A 19,966-nucleotide genomic window follows, 5' to 3' on the forward strand; every position below is an offset into this window, starting at 1 on the left:
CTGTTGCTGTGGGGGAGGCCGAGCTCTGTGGCTTTAGGCCCCATTGAGCCAGAAGAGCAGCAGCTTTGAGCCCACAGGGGCCACAGAAAGGCCCTCCTGGACCACGGGCATTCCTGTCCTTCCCAAGGCAGGGACACATGAGAGTGCAGCAGGCACCTGCAGGGTGCCACGCTGGCTTTGCACTGGGCCACCTCCCTGTGCTGTGCACGGCTGGCTCTTTGCTTTGCTGCTCTCGGCCTTGTGTCGTCGTACTCCTTTGGCTGCCTGCAGCCAGGGGCAGCCCTATCAGGAGGGTGAAAGGCCCCGACTCCAACATCTCAAGGGGGAAATGGAGCTCTCCTAGCCCTCAGCCTATGCTGTAAGCAGAGCAGAGCCTTTTCCCCAGCCCCGTTGGCTTTCTGCCTGCTTCTGGCCCCTGGCCACCATGACCCACTGCACTTGCTCTGAGTCACCTGCAGCATGCCTGGTGCCTCTTCATTTGCTGACCCTGGGATGGGAGGCTCACTGAGGGAAAGGTGGCTGTCCCAATGCTGAGGGCACACGTGGCTCACTGAGCAGACTTGAGGCTTCCCCAGCGGCTTGCAGGTGCCTTATGTGTCATGTTACAGTGCTTGTGCTCCTGCCTCTTCCTGTCCCTCTTCTCACCCTCACCCAACCTGCACCCTCTGACCTACCTTCAGTAAACCCTGATGCATCAGACACGGTGTCAAGAGCCCTCCTTCGGCTGCCGGTCGAGCGCACATCAAAACCTCCGGGCCTGGCAGCAAGGTGGCCTGGGAGAGCTGGTCTCTCAGACCAAGAGGGAGCGGCTCTCGACTGCACCTGCCCATGGACCTTCCCCGCACCAAATAAAATCATCTCCAAGTTTAGCTAGTAAACTAGTAAGGTATAAACCATTAATTGCCTGGAAATCTGGCACTAGTCTCTAAGTTCCATTAGGTTTCTTTATTGCTAATCTAGCAGTACTCAATTTTGACTTCCATTCTTCCAATAATCCTGATGTCAGGAATTTATCGATTGTTGGATCTATTTCTTTCCTAGCTTCTAATCTTCAAGGGTATTGCTTTCTGACTACTGGCTCAACTCTTGTGTGTAAGTCAATTTTCATAGGGTCTGCTCGTTTTGATTTTCCTGGGCTATCAGTATCCCATACTCTTGGGTATAACTGATTCAATACTTGCTCTAAATAGTTCTTCTTCTTTGTTGGTCTTGTGTCAATTGTCAGTCCTACTGCTAAAACTGCCCATTTGTCTTCAGGTACCTTCCACTGAAGTTTTCTTTCTCTAAACGGAACTCTTGCTTCTACATTTTCAAGCAAATCCATGCCTAGGACAGATTTGAGTGAGTTTGGTAAATAAAGAAACTGATGTATTCCCATTTTCTTCTTGATTTTACATTGAAGTGGTTGCAGGAAGGATGCATTTTCTGGCTCCTATTGCTTGCAGATAGTTTTCACTTTTGGGTACCAGTGCTTGATTCAAGAGTGAAAATGTGTCTCCACATTTAGTTAAAAATTCAACTTCTTTATTATTCTTTAGCTGTATTTTCACCGGCAACCTGCTAGGGTAAGAACTGCCAGTCTCGGTCATTCCTGGTATCTGGTTAACACTGCACAGCAGCCTGCATCGTTCGCGTCCCACAAAGGCCTTACAATAGGACACAGCTGGCCCGCTGTACCTTGTAAGGCTCCACTAGCAATTTGTCCCTGCACACGTGCTCTGGCTGCCTTGATCGCCAACTCTTTTGCTGGTTTGGTTAGCTCTGTCAACATGAAATCAGTATCACCTCAGCCTGGCTCTTGACTCTTGACTATGAACTCCAAACCTTTTGCTGCTTTGCTAGGGTTTTCTCTATCCATTTTAACTTTTTCCCACCAACTGTCCAGGGCACTAGTAGAAAAGAAGACGTTCACCCCCATGGCTTCTCCTGGGGGACTCAAGCCTTGCCTTAAGGGGGTGGCTAAAGGCAAAGCTTTCTTGGTTTTATTCCTTGAGTTGCTTGTCACTGGGGCTCTCTGAAACTGTCCCCTCACCTGGATTATTCATCTCATCCTCACTGCCATTTGGCTTTCACTCAGGGGGCAGAGTGGTTGCCTGAGGGGGAGTGTACCCCAGCTGGCCTGGGCTAACTCGGCTGTAAATCTTGGACACCTAGAACACAATCTTCCTGGAGCATTTGAGCCAATTTCAAACATCTCTGCCCTATGCTGAATGCTGAACGACATCTCTTTCTTTTCTGCCTCTTACCTCTTTCCAAAGTTAGGACTAAAATTCCTGCGGGGCCAAATCAAAGCCACAATTTCTTGTGCCACTCACATTTATTCCTCAGGGTAAAAACCATGTCTGCATATATCACCGGATCTCATTTTTTCTTCTTGTCTTAAAAATAGCATCAACTGTAACAATGGATCATAACGTTCCATTTGGGGGTCACATTTCACCACTTCCTAATTGATACTAAGCCTACCATTGCGTAAGAGTGCTTCATCAGGTTACCTTACACGAAAAATTCCCCTCTGGGATTCCCCCCAAATCTTTCTCATCTGCTAAATTACATTCCAGTGGGCTCTTTTTAATACCATCTTTACCTCTTGTGTTATTCATTCTTCATGCTGTCTAAATTTCCAATCTTAGCAGGATGTATTAGTACCTCTCGTTTCCTTCTCTTTATCCCCTGTATACTACACTTAACATGCACGGGCTGTCTCTGAGTCACCCAGCACCAATATTCTTTTTTATAGTCCTAACAAGCAGTGAAAACAAAAGGATTCCACATTCCACACAATCTCCAAGGAATTGGGGTATGATCGGACATACAACGAGTTTCTTAAAAGACTGCCTAAAGTCCTACTCAGGAGTATATACTCATGTAAACCTAGAGGTCAAAACCCTTGACTTTTGATGTAGTGTCTGAAAGCTTGGGTGACAGCTCAATGTTCTTCAAACACTTCTCAAACTCAGACGGGCTTGGTGCTGCGCCCATTTCCCTGGGGTGTTCCGGTTTGTGTTTATTTATCAGTTATGGTAGAATGGTTTGTTTTGATGTACCCCGTATTTTCCCCAAGTTGGTTTACCCGTAGGTTTTGCCCTCCCTCAGAGCTGTCCCTCATGCCATTTCCCTTTGTTCCAGCTCCTTCCCTGCCTCTCAAGATAATCCAGCTCTTTATTCCTGAACATTCCCTGTCACTTTTGCCTTGGACCAAACCCCAGACTGCACCATCCCTTTGGAATTCCTCTATTGCTGGAAGCCCCACTGGCCCATGTGACCTAGCCTCTCCTCCCATCTGTCCTAATTAGTCCCAAGCAACTATGGGATCCCCTTGCTCCTCCCCTGCAGATTCCTTATTGCTCAATGGTTTGTATCCACCCCCTGAGTTGTACCCCGATAAAATCCCGTGCACAGAAGTGCTGGCGACTCTTTCAGGCTGAATCCTTCCCTTGGGATAAACCTTTGCCTTTGGAACCTCACAATCGAGGGGCCTCCTGCTTCTCTTTGGCCTGCTCTGTGCTGCAGTCAGTAGATCCTGAAGCACTGAGCAGTGGCTCACCAGGGTCAGCCGCGGGCAGGACCCACGCCTTGGCCGTTCCCCGCTCCTGGCGCAGCGCCGCAGTTTTCCCAAGAGGCAGCCCGGGCTCCGCTGGGCTGCGTCCATGGGGAACCCGTCCCGGTGCCCGACCGTGCTCTGGGTGAAAAACCTTTATCTGATACGGAAATGAAACCTGCCCCGTCCCAGCTCCCTGCCCTTTCCTCGGGTCCTGTCACTGGTCCCAGCAGTGACGAGAGCTGCAGCAGCCCCTCTGATTCCTCTCAGGAGGATGTTGAAGACCACAATGACGCCCTTTACTCTCCTCCAGGCTGAACAAGGTGGCCTCAGCTGCATCTAGGGCTTCCCCTCCAGGCCACACTCCATACTTCCAGTCCTCCTTTGCATTCTGGCTAATGGTTTCATCACTTTTGATACTGTGCTGCCCAAAACAGCGCCTGTCTACTTTCAGCGCTTCTCTCGGCTGCTGCTACAGGGCGTGGGCACCATCATCAGAGACACAGAAGAGCTTCTCCTCCCAGAGTCGTCCTTATCCCCTATCACGTGTCTGCCTTGATGTTCACTGGGGAATTTCCCACTTTGTGGCCGCTCATTGCTGTGCTCAGCAAGGACACAGTTTTGTTTGGACGTGAGCTGCCAGAGCAAGACATGCAGCAACGGAAGCTGAGAATAGCAGAGGCTGGGCAGATTCTGTTTTTTTCCAGAATGTGGGAAAGAGAGTGAGAAAAGCACAAGGAAATTTCAGACTGTTAACTTTGCAATCTAATTGCCCTGGGAAACTCAGCAATGGATGGTGCTCTGGTGCTACTGCCAATGCCTTCCACGATAAAAAAAATCATTCCAGGATGGAGCAACATCATCTGACAGAGACCAAGTGTGCCAGCAGTTGCTCCAGGTGCTCCTGCCATCAGCGCCTGCAGGAAAGAGGCACAGCCCCCCATGCACGTGGGCTTTGGCTCCTTCTGGCACAGAAGCCCCCCGGGGGCACAGGTCTCTGGGGCAGGAGTCAGGCACCAGCACTGCCAGGGCTCGGGGTGTGGCAGGTCTGCTTGGGCAGGGACTCTGCCACACCTGCTGATGTCAGCGCTCCCCGGGCCCCAGGCCTCAGAGCAGCGTTCGTGCCCGGGCCCACACGTTCCTTGTGCGTGTCACACCGGCGGGTTTAGGAGGGCCACCAGCCGGGACGTGTCCCAGGGAGGCCGTGCCAGCTTCCCTGCAAGGCCCCGTGCCCTTCCCAGAACGGCTGCGTCGGCAGCCCTGGGGGCTCCTTCTGCTGCCCTGAGCCCACAGAGCATGGCAGCGTTTGCTGATGCTCTGAGCCCTTCCTAAAGATCCTGTCGGCCTGGCTTAGACTCCTGGGGCCAGCCATTCCTTCCAGCCTGGGCCACTTTGGGTAGGTAGGCTGGGCCCGGCCCCAAGGCAGGCGGCAGCGTGTGCAAGGGCCCTCGGTGACACGGTGCCGCACAGTCATTGTGACATGGAACCGGGTGTCCAAGGGCCCTCTGTGACACCTGGTGACATAGGAGCTGGCAGTGACAAGAGCACGCCACAGTGCTCAGAGCACGCGACGGGACAGGACGGGACAGAGCGGTGCCGTGAGGAGCCCCCGCACAGCGCGCTCGTTCGCGTCCCACCCGGAGCTTTTCTCAAGCCTTGTGTCTGCAGCTGAGCTCCAGGCCCAGACCACAGGACTTGCTGAACCGTGGTCTCCCTGAGGCTTCTCTTCTGCAGGTGCCCTTGAGGCCAGACCACAAGTCCTTGACAGGAGTCTCCCGTCTTTGTGGCAGGAGCCCTTGAGACCGAGTGCAGGACTTGCTGTCCTGCAGCCCTCCTGAGGCTTCTTACTTGAAGGTGCCTTCCAGGCACCATTGCACGACTTGGTGACTTCAAGTGCCCTTGGTGACAGGGCATCTCTCCTGAAAATAGGCACAAATCCAGTCAGAGACATGGAGCAGAGACCCCCGAGAGTGCCCGAGCTGGCCTGGGTGGAGGAGGAGGAAGAAGGCCCCGGAGCTGCCCCAGCACAGAAGACTGAAGAGGTGGTGCCGTTCCAGCCACCGCAGGAGGGTGAGTGGCAGAGCTGAGCCACAGGACTGGTGCCTGCTGCCAGCTTGGCCCCACACCATGCCATGCTGTGCTGCGCCATGCTATCCCCTGGGGACATGCCCACGGACAGGACGGAAGAGGGGCCGGGCAGACACCCCGCAGTGGCCGTGCTCCGTCCCCTGGAGCATCCCGGGGCTCTCTCGGCCTGGGGAGCGCAGGGCAGGCCCGTGTTCTCCGGCCTCTCCCGCAGCCCCTCATCTCTGGCTGCGCTCGCTCTTTGCCAGATGCAGCCCTGGAGCGCACACGAGAGCAGGAGTCCAGCCGTGGCCGCTTCCGCAGAACAGCGCAGGTACCTGCAGCCACCCCCACCTGGGCTGGGCCTGCTGTCCCTGCTCAGCCCGGCACCGTGTGTGCAGCACTGCATGCAACATCCCCGGCTTCTTGCCCTTCTCCTACAGTTCGTTTGCAACTTCCTCAAGAGAATTGAGGAGGAAGAGACCATCGCCATGGGCGTAGGCCTCAGGCCATACTCGCCCATCTTCCTCAGCAAGACCAGTGCTGCTCTGCTGTCTATGCTTGTCGAGGAAGATTTTTACACTCCAAAGCAAGTAAGCAGCCTGTGGCCAGGCTTTGATCCTCCCAGCAATTGCTTGGCCTCCGCAGCCATGCATGCTGCTTGCTGTGAGCCTTTCAGGCCACATGGCAGTGGGGTGGGAAGGGAAGCACTCCTCTGGGGAAGCTGGGAACATTGCTCCCTCTGGCAGCTTTCCAAGTCTCCCCGTGCCTTCTCCAGGTGCCTGCCATGGTGAGCTACATCCACCAGTGGCTCACGGCCAATGATTCTGCTGAGCACAGGCTGGACAAGACCCTGCTGGATCTCACCGAAGCACAGCCAAATGACGCGGTCATGACGCTCCTGCGTGTGGCCCCGTCCTGTGACAGGTATGGGGCCCACCTGCCCACAGGGCTCAGGCCTCCCCAGCCCATCACCCTGCACAGCCTGCCCCAGGTGTCTGAGCAACAGAGACTTCCAGGGCCCTCTGGCTGCTCCCTTTCCCAGCCCTGCCCTGTCAGCCCCTGAGCCTGCTGCCATGCTCCCTTGCTGCCTCTCAGGGCTCTGTGCCCATAGGCCTGGGCTGTCGGGCTGCTGCTGGCAGGGGGGCAGTGGGCACAGGCAGAAATGGCAGCCAGCTCAGCTGCCCCCGGTGCTGTGTCTGACACCCCCCTGAGACACAGCTCTAACCCCACAGAGCTGCCATGGCCATGTGGAAGACCATCATGGGCTCAGCCAGGACTGCGGAGCTGGCGCAGCTGATCCTCCTGGATGTGCTGGGGAGCTGGCCAGAGTACAGCACCTGCACCTCCGATGGGGACGAAACGGGTGTCTTTGCCCTGGCTGTGAGTTTCTGCAACTGGACTTTGCAGGCCCCAAGGCTGCCTCTCCAGCAGCTCTCCATCCTCCTTCCCCCACTGCATCTCCCCGCCTCAGGCGCTGCCCTGAAACCTGGCCCAGGGGCGGCTTCAGGCCCACCAGGCCCCATGCTCTCCCTGCCAAGGTCTCTCCAGGCCTCTCCCTGCCACGCTCGGGCCCAGCCACACGCACACCTCGGCACTGAGCGCTGTCTCGGGGGGCTTTGTCCTTTGCAGGCAACCGTGGTGATGTGGAAGATCCTCCAGGTGCCCTGTCTGCCACGCATCTTGAAGGTGTATTTCCCCCGCCTATTTGTGCATCTGCTATTCCAAGTGTTCTTCAGCACTCTGGATATGCCAGAGGCGGTGGACACCTTCTGGAAGGGATGCCAGGAAGAGCACGGCCTTGCCACCAGCCCCAACAGGTGCCCCATGCCACTCCTCCTGTCCCTGCCACGTGGCCGGCCAAGGAGCCAGTGCTGCCGGTGTGACCTGGGCTTTGCTGCGCACACAGGTTTGCAGTGCGCACCCTCAAGTCCCTGCTCTGCCTTCTCCGCTGCGAGGATGTGGTGGTGGCAATGGAGCGCAGGTGTGCCTGGGACACGCTGCTCTCTCTTGACACTCACCACTTTGCCGTGGCTCTGCTGGCCAGGTGAGACCCCCTTCTCCCCACTGCCTCTGCCATTGCTGCTCTGTGCCCAGGTGGCCCACAAAGTGTCCGTGGTGGCCATGGGCCAGAGCGCCCTGTCACTGAAGGAATGGCCAAGCGGACTGGAAAAGGCTGGCAGAGGAGGGTGCTCATGAGCAACCAACTCCCAAATGGCCCACGTCCCCTTGCCGGAAGGGTGCTGGGGAAAGATGAGAACTGGATGAGTCACGCCTGGGAGAGGTTTGCCTCACTGGCTCAGGGTCTTGTTTCCTTTTTCCCCTCTTCAGAGAAATTCGCCGCTTAGCCATCCACTTTTGTTCCGTGGTTGCATTCTACCTGCTCGCCCTGCTCAGCAAAGAGATGCCATACTGGGATTTCCCTGCCCTGGCATTCCTTGTGGAGGTGAGCCTCAAGGCCAGCGCTGCCTGGCTGAGCCGCCTCTCAGCCCTCTGGCCTCTCGCAGCCACAGCTGCCAGGACAGTGCCCCTGCCCGTGCCCTGTGCCGCTGCCTGGGCCCGGCCCTGTGCGCTGCTGGGCTCCTGCCGGCCGGCTCCCCTGTCACTGCCCTGTGCCTTTCAGGTCCTCGAGTGCCTGGACTTGAGGGAATGCAGTGACAGCGTTCTGGAGATCCTGGCACAGAACCTGCAGAGCGAGCACATGGCTAGGCGTTACTTGGCACTCCGAGGCCTCGTAGTGCTGGGCAAGAATCCCTTGATGGTGAGAAGGGGCAGTGGCTGAAGCCGTGCAGGCAGCGTGGGGCTGGGCAACACTGTCGCTTGGCCTTGCATGGGCTTCGGCCACTAGGGCGGCTGCTGCCAGCTCTCCTGCCTCCCGCTTCAGCTGCCCCAGTGCTTCGGGACAGGCCTTTGGCCTCTGGGCCCTGCGGCAGCCGGGCGGCCTCTCACAAAGTCGTGTTCCGCACAGGCCGAAAAAATGCAGAGCCTGACTGAGAGTCTTGTGGAGCTCCTGGAGGAAAATGACAGCGACATGATCAGGATGAGCATTCTTCTACTCAGATATTTGCTCCTGGATAATGGCGCCCCAATAGCCACCCCCATCGCCCTGCAGCTGGCTGAGGCGCTCCTGCCACTCTTTGACAGCGTAAGGCTCTGTGCCCACAGCCACGGCCACTGCCTGCTGCCCGGACACTTGGTGCCCTGTGCAGATGCACGCCTGTGCCCTGGAGGGCCTGAAGCAGCTGATGCTCAGGTCTTTTGCCCTTTCCTTTCATCCAGGATGATATCCAGGTGCAGCTGAGCTCCATGGCTGTCTTTCAAGAGATGCTGGACTTATTAACAGAAGAGGGAAGAAAGGCCCTCAAGTCCCACGTGCGCCAGAGCCTGCTCCCTCTCTACTTCCACTGCCATGATGAGAATCAGATTGTTGCTGAGGTGAGCACTTGTGGCCAGCTGCTGTCCCCCTGGCAGGGGCTTGGGCTGCCTCCTGCCCCGGCACCTTGCAGGCTGCAGCCTCCTTCAGCCTGTGCCCTGGACTGTGGGGCCATCTGTGCGTCTCTGTTGCTCTCCAGGCCTCCCGGGAAACGCTGCATTCCTCAGCCAGATTCCTGAAGAGGACGGATATCCAACAAATGCTAGACGTGGATCAGAGCATTGGCGAGTGCCTGGTAAGAGCAGCCGAGAACTCCCAGCCTCAGCACGGCCAAGGTCCCTGAGGGCGGCGCTCAGTGTGGGGGAGTGGCAGCTGTGCCCGCTGCTGCCCCCAGAGGTCGCGCGGCTCTTCTCCCGCAGGCTCCCGCAGGCCCGAGTCGGGTGCCCTGGGAGTCCGGGCCCGGCGGGGCTGCGGCGCGGCACCGCGGCTCCCCGGGCAGCAGCCGGCCCTCTGCCCCCTGCCCTCGGGAGCCCTTGGCCAGAGGCTGTTGGCGGCGCCTCAGGGCTGTGCGGCCAGGGGAGGCCGGCGCTGGGCGCAGGCAGCGCCCCGCCCAGGGGCTGAGCCCGCGCCAACCCTTCCCTCCTGCCGCTCTCTGCAGCTGGCACAGGACAGGAGCCGAGCGGCCGAGCAGCTGCGCCAGGCCCTGCGCTACGTGCAGAGCCCACAGGAGTCCCTGCGAGAGGCGGCCGTCAGGTTCATGGGTGAGTCCCGAGCCCGGGCTCCCTCCCCGGCCCGCCGCAGCTCGGCCCCGGCCCCGCCTGCTGCCCCGGCAGCGCCAGCCGGGCCCGGTGCCGTGGAGCCCCGCCTGGCCTGGGCATTGCTGCTGCCGCCCTCTGGCAGCCGTGCCCTGGGGCGGCAGCGTGCGGCAAGGGCCGGGCTGAGCCCTGCCGGGCCAGCAGCCCGTGTGGCCGCAGCGCCGGCAGCGCCGCTGGCAGGGAGCTGTGCCGCTGGGGCCGTGACAGGCTCTGTGTTCACAGGCATGGCCGGGCGGCACCTGAGGGGGCAGCAGCAAGAGCTGCAGCTGATCTGCAGTGGTGAGTGTGTGAGGGCAGCCGGCTGACCGCGGGGGCTGCAGGGGGCAGCTGCAAGCCCTGCCCCGGCTGCGGAGGGCTCTGCTCCCGTCGACAGGGCACACAGAGATTTCAGGGCCACGTGTGGCATTCGTGGCCAGCACCTTGTCCCTTCTCCCTGCGGGCCATGGCAAGAGCCGGCCGGGATAGCGCCGGCAGGGGCTCTCCTCGGCTCCCTGCACATGCGGGATCCGACCTTGCCTCTTTTCCACTCTCTTGCAGCCCTTGAAGAAATGGCACGTGACAGCAGTCCTGCAATCAGAGATGCTGCCGTTGAATTTTGTTTAGTTCTCCGGGCCGTACAGAGAGCTCCCTACTCCCCATGGCATAAGCTGCGAGATCGATTCCGCAGTGCGTGGAGGAAACGGCCTCGTCTGTGCAGCACTGCCGTGCTGTTCTGCTGGAGCTCCACAGAGAGATGATCTGAAAGACTCTGTCTGCTGGGGCCATTTAAGCCAGCAGGGATTTTCTGTTTCTTCTTCGAGATTTTTCTGTTTGTATTTTCGTTTTTGTTGAGTATAGAATATTGTAGAATAGAATAGAATAGAATATCTTACAATACACAGAGTCCCAGCATCTTTCTTTTCCTGCACGGGGTCTGTAGGGCACAGGGGGAGAGGGGGAAAAGGGTGCTTGTGCTCAGCCAGCTGTCCAGGAGTGCAGTGTTGCAGGGAAAATGGCCAGAAGCCCCTTGGCCTTTGATGGTTCTGCTGAAGCCTTTGTGCTGCCGACAGAGCGGCTGGGCAGGGGCCGGAGCTGCGGGGATCCCTGCCAGAGCGGTGCCTGGCAATGGCCACAAGCCCTGTGCCGGGGAGGAAGGGCCATCTGTGTCCTCCTGCCCATGTGCTGCTGGCTGTGTTGCTGAGGGCTCCCAGGTGCCTCTGGATGGGGCTCCTCTGGAGCTGCTGTGGGGCTGCGGCGCTGCTGCCGGCCAGCTTGGGGAGACCCTGAGGGGCTGAGGCACTGCTAAGCCCTGAGCAACGGGCTGGCAGAGGCCATAAGCCCCCTGGCAGCCGCCTTGATCCCGACAGCCGGCTGCTCTGGCGCTTCCAGGTCAGTGGCCGGGTTGGAGGGACCCCCTGGAATCAGGCGTGGAACCCTGGTCCTGGCCTTTCAGGGCCATGAGGCCAGCTGTTGTGGGGCTGGGCATGTGCCCTCCCTGGGCTCCAGACTGGAGGCCCCCGCCCCTCAGGCTTAGGCATTGATCTCCACCGTCTGATATCCAAGTCTTGTTCCTGTTGCTGTGGGGGAGGCCGAGCTCTGTGGCTTTAGGCCCCATTGAGCCAGAAGAGCAGCAGCTTTGAGCCCACAGGGGCCACAGAAAGGCCCTCCTGGACCACGGGCATTCCTGTCCTTCCCAAGGCAGGGACACATGAGCGTGCAGCGGGCACCTGCAGGGTGCCACGCTGGCTTTGCACTGGGCCACCTCCCTGTGCTGTGCACGGCTGGCTCTTTGCTTTGCTGCTCTCGGCCTTGTGTCGTCGTACTCCTTTGGCTGCCTGCAGCCAGGGGCAGCCCTATCAGGAGGGTGAAAGGCCCCGTCTCCAACATCTCAAGGGGGAAATGGAGCTCTCCTAGCCCTCAGCCTATGCTGTAAGCAGAGCAGAGCCTTTTCCCCAGCCCCGTTGGCTTTCTGCCTGCTTCTGGCCCCTGGCCACCATGACCCACTGCACTCGCTCTGAGTCACCTGCAGCATGCCTGGTGCCTCTTCATTTGCTGACCCTGGGATGGGAGGCTCACTGAGGGAAAGGTGGCTGTCCCAATGCTGAGGGCACACGTGGCTCACTGAGCAGACTTGAGGCTTCCCCAGCGGCTTGCAGGTGCCTTATGTGTCATGTTACAGTGCTTGTGCTCCTGCCTCTTCCTGTCCCTCTTCTCACCCTCACCCAACCTGCACCCTCTGACCTACCTTCAGTAAACCCTGATGCATCAGACACGGTGTCAAGAGCCCTCCTTCGGCTGCCGGTCGAGCGCACATCAAAACCTCCGGGCCTGGCAGCAAGGTGGCCTGGGAGAGCTGGTCTCTCAGACCAAGAGGGAGCGGCTCTCGACTGCACCTGCCCATGGACCTTCCCCGCACCAAATAAAATCATCTCCAAGTTTAGCTAGTAAACTAGTAAGGTATAAACCATTAATTGCCTGGAAATCTGGCACTAGTCTCTAAGTTCCATTAGGTTTCTTTATTGCTAATCTAGCAGTACTCAATTTTGACTTCCATTCTTCCAATAATCCTGATGTCAGGAATTTATCGATTGTTGGATCTATTTCTTTCCTAGCTTCTAATCTTCAAGGGTATTGCTTTCTGACTACTGGCTCAACTCTTGTGTGTAACTCAATTTTCATAGGGTCTGCTCGTTTTGATTTTCCTGGGCTATCAGTATCCCATACTCTTGGGTATAACTGATTCAATACTTGCTCTAAATAGTTCTTCTTCTTTGTTGGTCTTGTGTCAATTGTCAGTCCTACTGCTAAAACTGCCCATTTGTCTTCAGGTACCTTCCATTGAAGTTTTCTTTCTCTAAACGGAACTCTTGCTTCTACATTTTCAAGCAAATCCATGCCTAGGACAGATTTGAGTGAGTTTGGTAAATAAAGAAACTGATGTATTCCCATTTTCTTCTTGATTTTACATTGAAGTGGTTGCAGGAAGGATGCATTTTCTGGCTCCTATTGCTTGCAGATAGTTTTCACTTTTGGGTACCAGTGCTTGATTCAAGAGTGAAAATGTGTCTCCACATTTAGTTAAAAATTCAACTTCTTTATTATTCTTTAGCTGTATTTTCACCGGCAACCTGCTAGGGTAAGAACTGCCAGTCTCGGTCATTCCTGGTATCTGGTTAACACTGCACAGCAGCCTGCATCGTTCGCGTCCCACAAAGGCCTTACAATAGGACACAGCTGGCCCGCTGTACCTTGTAAGGCTCCACTAGCAATTTGTCCCTGCACACGTGCTCTGGCTGCCTTGATCGCCAACTCTTTTGCTGGTTTGGTTAGCTCTGTCAACATGAAATCAGTATCACCTCAGCCTGGCTCTTGACTCTTGACTATGAACTCCAAACTTTTTGCTGCTTTGCTAGGGTTTTCTCTATCCATTTTAACTTTTTCCCACCAACTGTCCAGGGCACTAGTAGAAAAGAAGACGTTCACCCCCATGGCTTCTCCTGGGGGACTCAAGCCTTGCCTTAAGGGGGTGGCTAAAGGCAAAGCTTTCTTGGTTTTATTCCTTGAGTTGCTTGTCACTGGGGCTCTCTGAAACTGTCCCCTCACCTGGATTATTCATCTCATCCTCACTGCCATTTGGCTTTCACTCAGGGGGCAGAGTGGTTGCCTGAGGGGGAGTGTACCCCAGCTGGCCTGGGCTAACTCGGCTGTAAATCTTGGACACCTAGAACACAATCTTCCTGGAGCATTTGAGCCAATTTCAAACATCTCTGCCCTATGCTGAATGCTGAACGACATCTCTTTCTTTTCTGCCTCTTACCTCTTTCCAAAGTTAGGACTAAAATTCCTGCGGGGCCAAATCAAAGCCACAATTTCTTGTGCCACTCACATTTATTCCTCAGGGTAAAAACCATGTCTGCATATATCACCGGATCTCATTTTTTCTTCTTGTCTTAAAAATAGCATCAACTGTAACAATGGATCATAACGTTCCATTTGGGGGTCACATTTCACCACTTCCTAATTGATACTAAGCCTACCATTGCGTAAGAGTGCTTCATCAGGTTACCTTACACGAAAAATTCCCCTCTGGGATTCCCCCCAAATCTTTCTCATCTGCTAAATTACATTCCAGTGGGCTCTTTTTAATACCATCTTTACCTCTTGTGTTATTCATTCTTCATGCTGTCTAAATTTCCAATCTTAGCAGGATGTATTAGTACCTCTCGTTTCCTTCTCTTTATCCCCTGTATACTACACTTAACATGCACGGGCTGTCTCTGAGTCACCCAGCACCAATATTCTTTTTTATAGTCCTAACAAGCAGTGAAAACAAAAGGATTCCACATTCCACACAATCTCCAAGGAATTGGGGTATGATCGGACATACAACGAGTTTCTTAAAAGACTGCCTAAAGTCCTACTCAGGAGTATATACTCATGTAAACCTAGAGGTCAAAACCCTTGACTTTTGATGTAGTGTCTGAAAGCTTGGGTGACAGCTCAATGTTCTTCAAACACTTCTCAAACTCAGACGGGCTTGGTGCTGCGCCCATTTCCCTGGGGTGTTCCGGTTTGTGTTTATTTATCAGTTATGGTAGAATGGTTTGTTTTGATGTACCCCGTATTTTCCCCAAGTTGGTTTACCCGTAGGTTTTGCCCTCCCTCAGAGCTGTCCCTCATGCCATTTCCCTTTGTTCCAGCTCCTTCCCTGCCTCTCAAGATAATCCAGCTCTTTATTCCTGAACATTCCCTGTCACTTTTGCCTTGGACCAAACCCCAGACTGCACCATCCCTTTGGAATTCCTCTATTGCTGGAAGCCCCACTGGCCCATGTGACCTAGCCTCTCCTCCCATCTGTCCTAATTAGTCCCAAGCAACTATGGGATCCCCTTGCTCCTCCCCTGCAGATTCCTTATTGCTCAATGGTTTGTATCCACCCCCTGAGTTGTACCCCGATAAAATCCCGTGCACAGAAGTGCTGGCGACTCTTTCAGGCTGAATCCTTCCCTTGGGATAAACCTTTGCCTTTGGAACCTCACAATCGAGGGGCCTCCTGCTTCTCTTTGGCCTGCTCTGTGCTGCAGTCAGTAGATCCTGAAGCACTGAGCAGTGGCTCACCAGGGTCAGCCGCGGGCAGGACCCACGCCTTGGCCGTTCCCCGCTCCTGGCGCAGCGCCGCAGTTTTCCCAAGAGGCAGCCCGGGCTCCGCTGGGCTGCGTCCATGGGGAACCCGTCCCGGTGCCCGACCGTGCTCTGGGTGAAAAACCTTTATCTGATACGGAAATGAAACCTGCCCCGTCCCAGCTCCCTGCCCTTTCCTCGGGTCCTGTCACTGGTCCCAGCAGTGACGAGAGCTGCAGCAGCCCCTCTGATTCCTCTCAGGAGGATGTTGAAGACCACAATGACGCCCTTTACTCTCCTCCAGGCTGAACAAGGTGGCCTCAGCTGCATCTAGGGCTTCCCCTCCAGGCCACACTCCATACTTCCAGTCCTCCTTTGCATTCTGGCTAATGGTTTCATCACTTTTGATACTGTGCTGCCCAAAACAGCGCCTGTCTACTTTCAGCGCTTCTCTCGGCTGCTGCTACAGGGCGTGGGCACCATCATCAGAGACACAGAAGAGCTTCTCCTCCCAGAGTCGTCCTTATCCCCTATCACGTGTCTGCCTTGATGTTCACTGGGGAATTTCCCACTTTGTGGCCGCTCATTGCTGTGCTCAGCAAGGACACAGTTTTGTTTGGACGTGAGCTGCCAGAGCAAGACATGCAGCAACGGAAGCTGAGAATAGCAGAGGCTGGGCAGATTCTGTTTTTTTCCAGAATGTGGGAAAGAGAGTGAGAAAAGCACAAGGAAATTTCAGACTGTTAACTTTGCAATCTAATTGCCCTGGGAAACTCAGCAATGGATGGTGCTCTGGTGCTACTGCCAATGCCTTCCACGATAAAAAAAATCATTCCAGGATGGAGCAACATCATCTGACAGAGACCAAGTGTGCCAGCAGTTGCTCCAGGTGCTCCTGCCATCAGCGCCTGCAGGAAAGAGGCACAGCCCCCCATGCACGTGGGCTTTGGCTCCTTCTGGCACAGAAGCCCCCCGGGGGCACAGGTCTCTGGGGCAGGAGTCAGGCACCAGCACTGCCAGGGCTCGGGGTGTGGCAGGTCTGCTTGGGCAGGGACTCTGCCACACCTGCTGATGTCAGCGCTCCCCGGGCCCCAGGCCTCAGAGCAGCGTTCGTGCCCGGGCCCACACGTTCCTTGTGCGTGTCACACCGGCGGGTTTAGGAGGGCCACCAGCCGGGACGTGTCCCAGGGAGGCCGTGCCAGCTTCCCTGCAAGGCCCCGTGCCCTTCCCAGAACGGCTGCGTCGGCAGCCCTGGGGGCTCCTTCTGCTGCCCTGAGCCCACAGAGCATGGCAGCGTTTGCTGATGCTCTGAGCCCTTCCTAAAGATCCTGTCGGCCTGGCTTAGACTCCTGGGGCCAGCCATTCCTTCCAGCCTGGGCCACTTTGGGTAGGTAGGCTGGGCCCGGCCCCAAGGCAGGCGGCAGCGTGTGCAAGGGCCCTCGGTGACACGGTGCCGCACAGTCATTGTGACATGGAACCGGGTGTCCAAGGGCCCTCTGTGACACCTGGTGACATAGGAGCTGGCAGTGACAAGAGCACGCCACAGTGCTCAGAGCACGCGACGGGACAGGACGGGACAGAGCGGTGCCGTGAGGAGCCCCCGCACAGCGCGCTCGTTCGCGTCCCACCCGGAGCTTTTCTCAAGCCTTGTGTCTGCAGCTGAGCTCCAGGCCCAGACCACAGGACTTGCTGAACCGTGGTCTCCCTGAGGCTTCTCTTCTGCAGGTGCCCTTGAGGCCAGACCACAAGTCCTTGACAGGAGTCTCCCGTCTTTGTGGCAGGAGCCCTTGAGACCGAGTGCAGGACTTGCTGTCCTGCAGCCCTCCTGAGGCTTCTTACTTGAAGGTGCCTTCCAGGCACCATTGCACGACTTGGTGACTTCAAGTGCCCTTGGTGACAGGGCATCTCTCCTGAAAATAGGCACAAATCCAGTCAGAGACATGGAGCAGAGACCCCCGAGAGTGCCCGAGCTGGCCTGGGTGGAGGAGGAGGAAGAAGGCCCCGGAGCTGCCCCAGCACAGAAGACTGAAGAGGTGGTGCCGTTCCAGCCACCGCAGGAGGGTGAGTGGCAGAGCTGAGCCACAGGACTGGTGCCTGCTGCCAGCTTGGCCCCACACCATGCCATGCTGTGCTGCGCCATGCTATCCCCTGGGGACATGCCCACGGACAGGACGGAAGAGGGGCCGGGCAGACACCCCGCAGTGGCCGTGCTCCGTCCCCTGGAGCATCCCGGGGCTCTCTCGGCCTGGGGAGCGCAGGGCAGGCCCGTGTTCTCCGGCCTCTCCCGCAGCCCCTCATCTCTGGCTGCGCTCGCTCTTTGCCAGATGCAGCCCTGGAGCGCACACGAGAGCAGGAGTCCAGCCGTGGCCGCTTCCGCAGAACAGCGCAGGTACCTGCAGCCACCCCCACCTGGGCTGGGCCTGCTGTCCCTGCTCAGCCCGGCACCGTGTGTGCAGCACTGCATGCAACATCCCCGGCTTCTTGCCCTTCTCCTACAGTTCGTTTGCAACTTCCTCAAGAGAATTGAGGAGGAAGAGACCATCGCCATGGGCGTAGGCCTCAGGCCATACTCGCCCATCTTCCTCAGCAAGACCAGTGCTGCTCTGCTGTCTATGCTTGTCGAGGAAGATTTTTACACTCCAAAGCAAGTAAGCAGCCTGTGGCCAGGCTTTGATCCTCCCAGCAATTGCTTGGCCTCCGCAGCCATGCATGCTGCTTGCTGTGAGCCTTTCAGGCCACATGGCAGTGGGGTGGGAAGGGAAGCACTCCTCTGGGGAAGCTGGGAACATTGCTCCCTCTGGCAGCTTTCCAAGTCTCCCCGTGCCTTCTCCAGGTGCCTGCCATGGTGAGCTACATCCACCAGTGGCTCACGGCCAATGATTCTGCTGAGCACAGGCTGGACAAGACCCTGCTGGATCTCACCGAAGCACAGCCAAATGACGCAGTCATGACGCTCCTGCGTGTGGCCCCGTCCTGTGACAGGTATGGGGCCCACCTGCCCACAGGGCTCAGGCCTCCCCAGCCCATCACCCTGCACAGCCTGCCCCAGGTGTCTGAGCAACAGAGACTTCCAGGGCCCTCTGGCTGCTCCCTTTCCCAGCCCTGCCCTGTCAGCCCCTGAGCCTGCTGCCATGCTCCCTTGCTGCCTCTCAGGGCTCTGTGCCCATAGGCCTGGGCTGTCGGGCTGCTGCTGGCAGGGGGGCAGTGGGCACAGGCAGAAATGGCAGCCAGCTCAGCTGCCCCCGGTGCTGTGTCTGACACCCCCCTGAGACACAGCTCTAACCCCACAGAGCTGCCATGGCCATGTGGAAGACCATCATGGGCTCAGCCAGGACTGCGGAGCTGGCGCAGCTGATCCTCCTGGATGTGCTGGGGAGCTGGCCAGAGTACAGCACCTGCACCTCCGATGGGGACGAAACGGGTGTCTTTGCCCTGGCTGTGAGTTTCTGCAACTGGACTTTGCAGGCCCCAAGGCTGCCTCTCCAGCAGCTCTCCATCCTCCTTCCCCCACTGCATCTCCCCGCCTCAGGCGCTGCCCTGAAACCTGGCCCAGGGGCGGCTTCAGGCCCACCAGGCCCCATGCTCTCCCTGCCAAGGTCTCTCCAGGCCTCTCCCTGCCACGCTCGGGCCCAGCCACACGCACACCTCGGCACTGAGCGCTGTCTCGGGGGGCTTTGTCCTTTGCAGGCAACCGTGGTGATGTGGAAGATCCTCCAGGTGCCCTGTCTGCCACGCATCTTGAAGGTGTATTTCCCCCGCCTATTTGTGCATCTGCTATTCCAAGTGTTCTTCAGCACTCTGGATATGCCAGAGGCGGTGGACACCTTCTGGAAGGGATGCCAGGAAGAGCACGGCCTTGCCACCAGCCCCAACAGGTGCCCCATGCCACTCCTCCTGTCCCTGCCACGTGGCCGGCCAAGGAGCCAGTGCTGCCGGTGTGACCTGGGCTTTGCTGCGCACACAGGTTTGCAGTGCGCACCCTCAAGTCCCTGCTCTGCCTTCTCCGCTGCGAGGATGTGGTGGTGGCAATGGAGCGCAGGTGTGCCTGGGACACGCTGCTCTCTCTTGACACTCACCACTTTGCCGTGGCTCTGCTGGCCAGGTGAGACCCCCTTCTCCCCACTGCCTCTGCCATTGCTGCTCTGTGCCCAGGTGGCCCACAAAGTGTCCGTGGTGGCCATGGGCCAGAGCGCCCTGTCACTGAAGGAATGGCCAAGCGGACTGGAAAAGGCTGGCAGAGGAGGGTGCTCATGAGCAACCAACTCCCAAATGGCCCACGTCCCCTTGCCGGAAGGGTGCTGGGGAAAGATGAGAACTGGATGAGTCACGCCTGGGAGAGGTTTGCCTCACTGGCTCAGGGTCTTGTTTCCTTTTTCCCCTCTTCAGAGAAATTCGCCGCTTAGCCATCCACTTTTGTTCCGTGGTTGCATTCTACCTGCTCGCCCTGCTCAGCAAAGAGATGCCATACTGGGATTTCCCTGCCCTGGCATTCCTTGTGGAGGTGAGCCTCAAGGCCAGCGCTGCCTGGCTGAGCCGCCTCTCAGCCCTCTGGCCTCTCGCAGCCACAGCTGCCAGGACAGTGCCCCTGCCCGTGCCCTGTGCCGCTGCCTGGGCCCGGCCCTGTGCGCTGCTGGGCTCCTGCCGGCCGGCTCCCCTGTCACTGCCCTGTGCCTTTCAGGTCCTCGAGTGCCTGGACTTGAGGGAATGCAGTGACAGCGTTCTGGAGATCCTGGCACAGAACCTGCAGAGCGAGCACATGGCTAGGCGTTACTTGGCACTCCGAGGCCTCGTAGTGCTGGGCAAGAATCCCTTGATGGTGAGAAGGGGCAGTGGCTGAAGCCGTGCAGGCAGCGTGGGGCTGGGCAACACTGTCGCTTGGCCTTGCATGGGCTTCGGCCACTAGGGCGGCTGCTGCCAGCTCTCCTGCCTCCCGCTTCAGCTGCCCCAGTGCTTCGGGACAGGCCTTTGGCCTCTGGGCCCTGCGGCAGCCGGGCGGCCTCTCACAAAGTCGTGTTCCGCACAGGCCGAAAAAATGCAGAGCCTGACTGAGAGTCTTGTGGAGCTCCTGGAGGA

The sequence above is a fragment of the Zonotrichia albicollis genome, chromosome 35 (assembly GCF_047830755.1).
Source record: "Zonotrichia albicollis isolate bZonAlb1 chromosome 35, bZonAlb1.hap1, whole genome shotgun sequence".
In the NCBI taxonomy this organism is placed as follows: domain Eukaryota; kingdom Metazoa; phylum Chordata; class Aves; order Passeriformes; family Passerellidae; genus Zonotrichia; species Zonotrichia albicollis.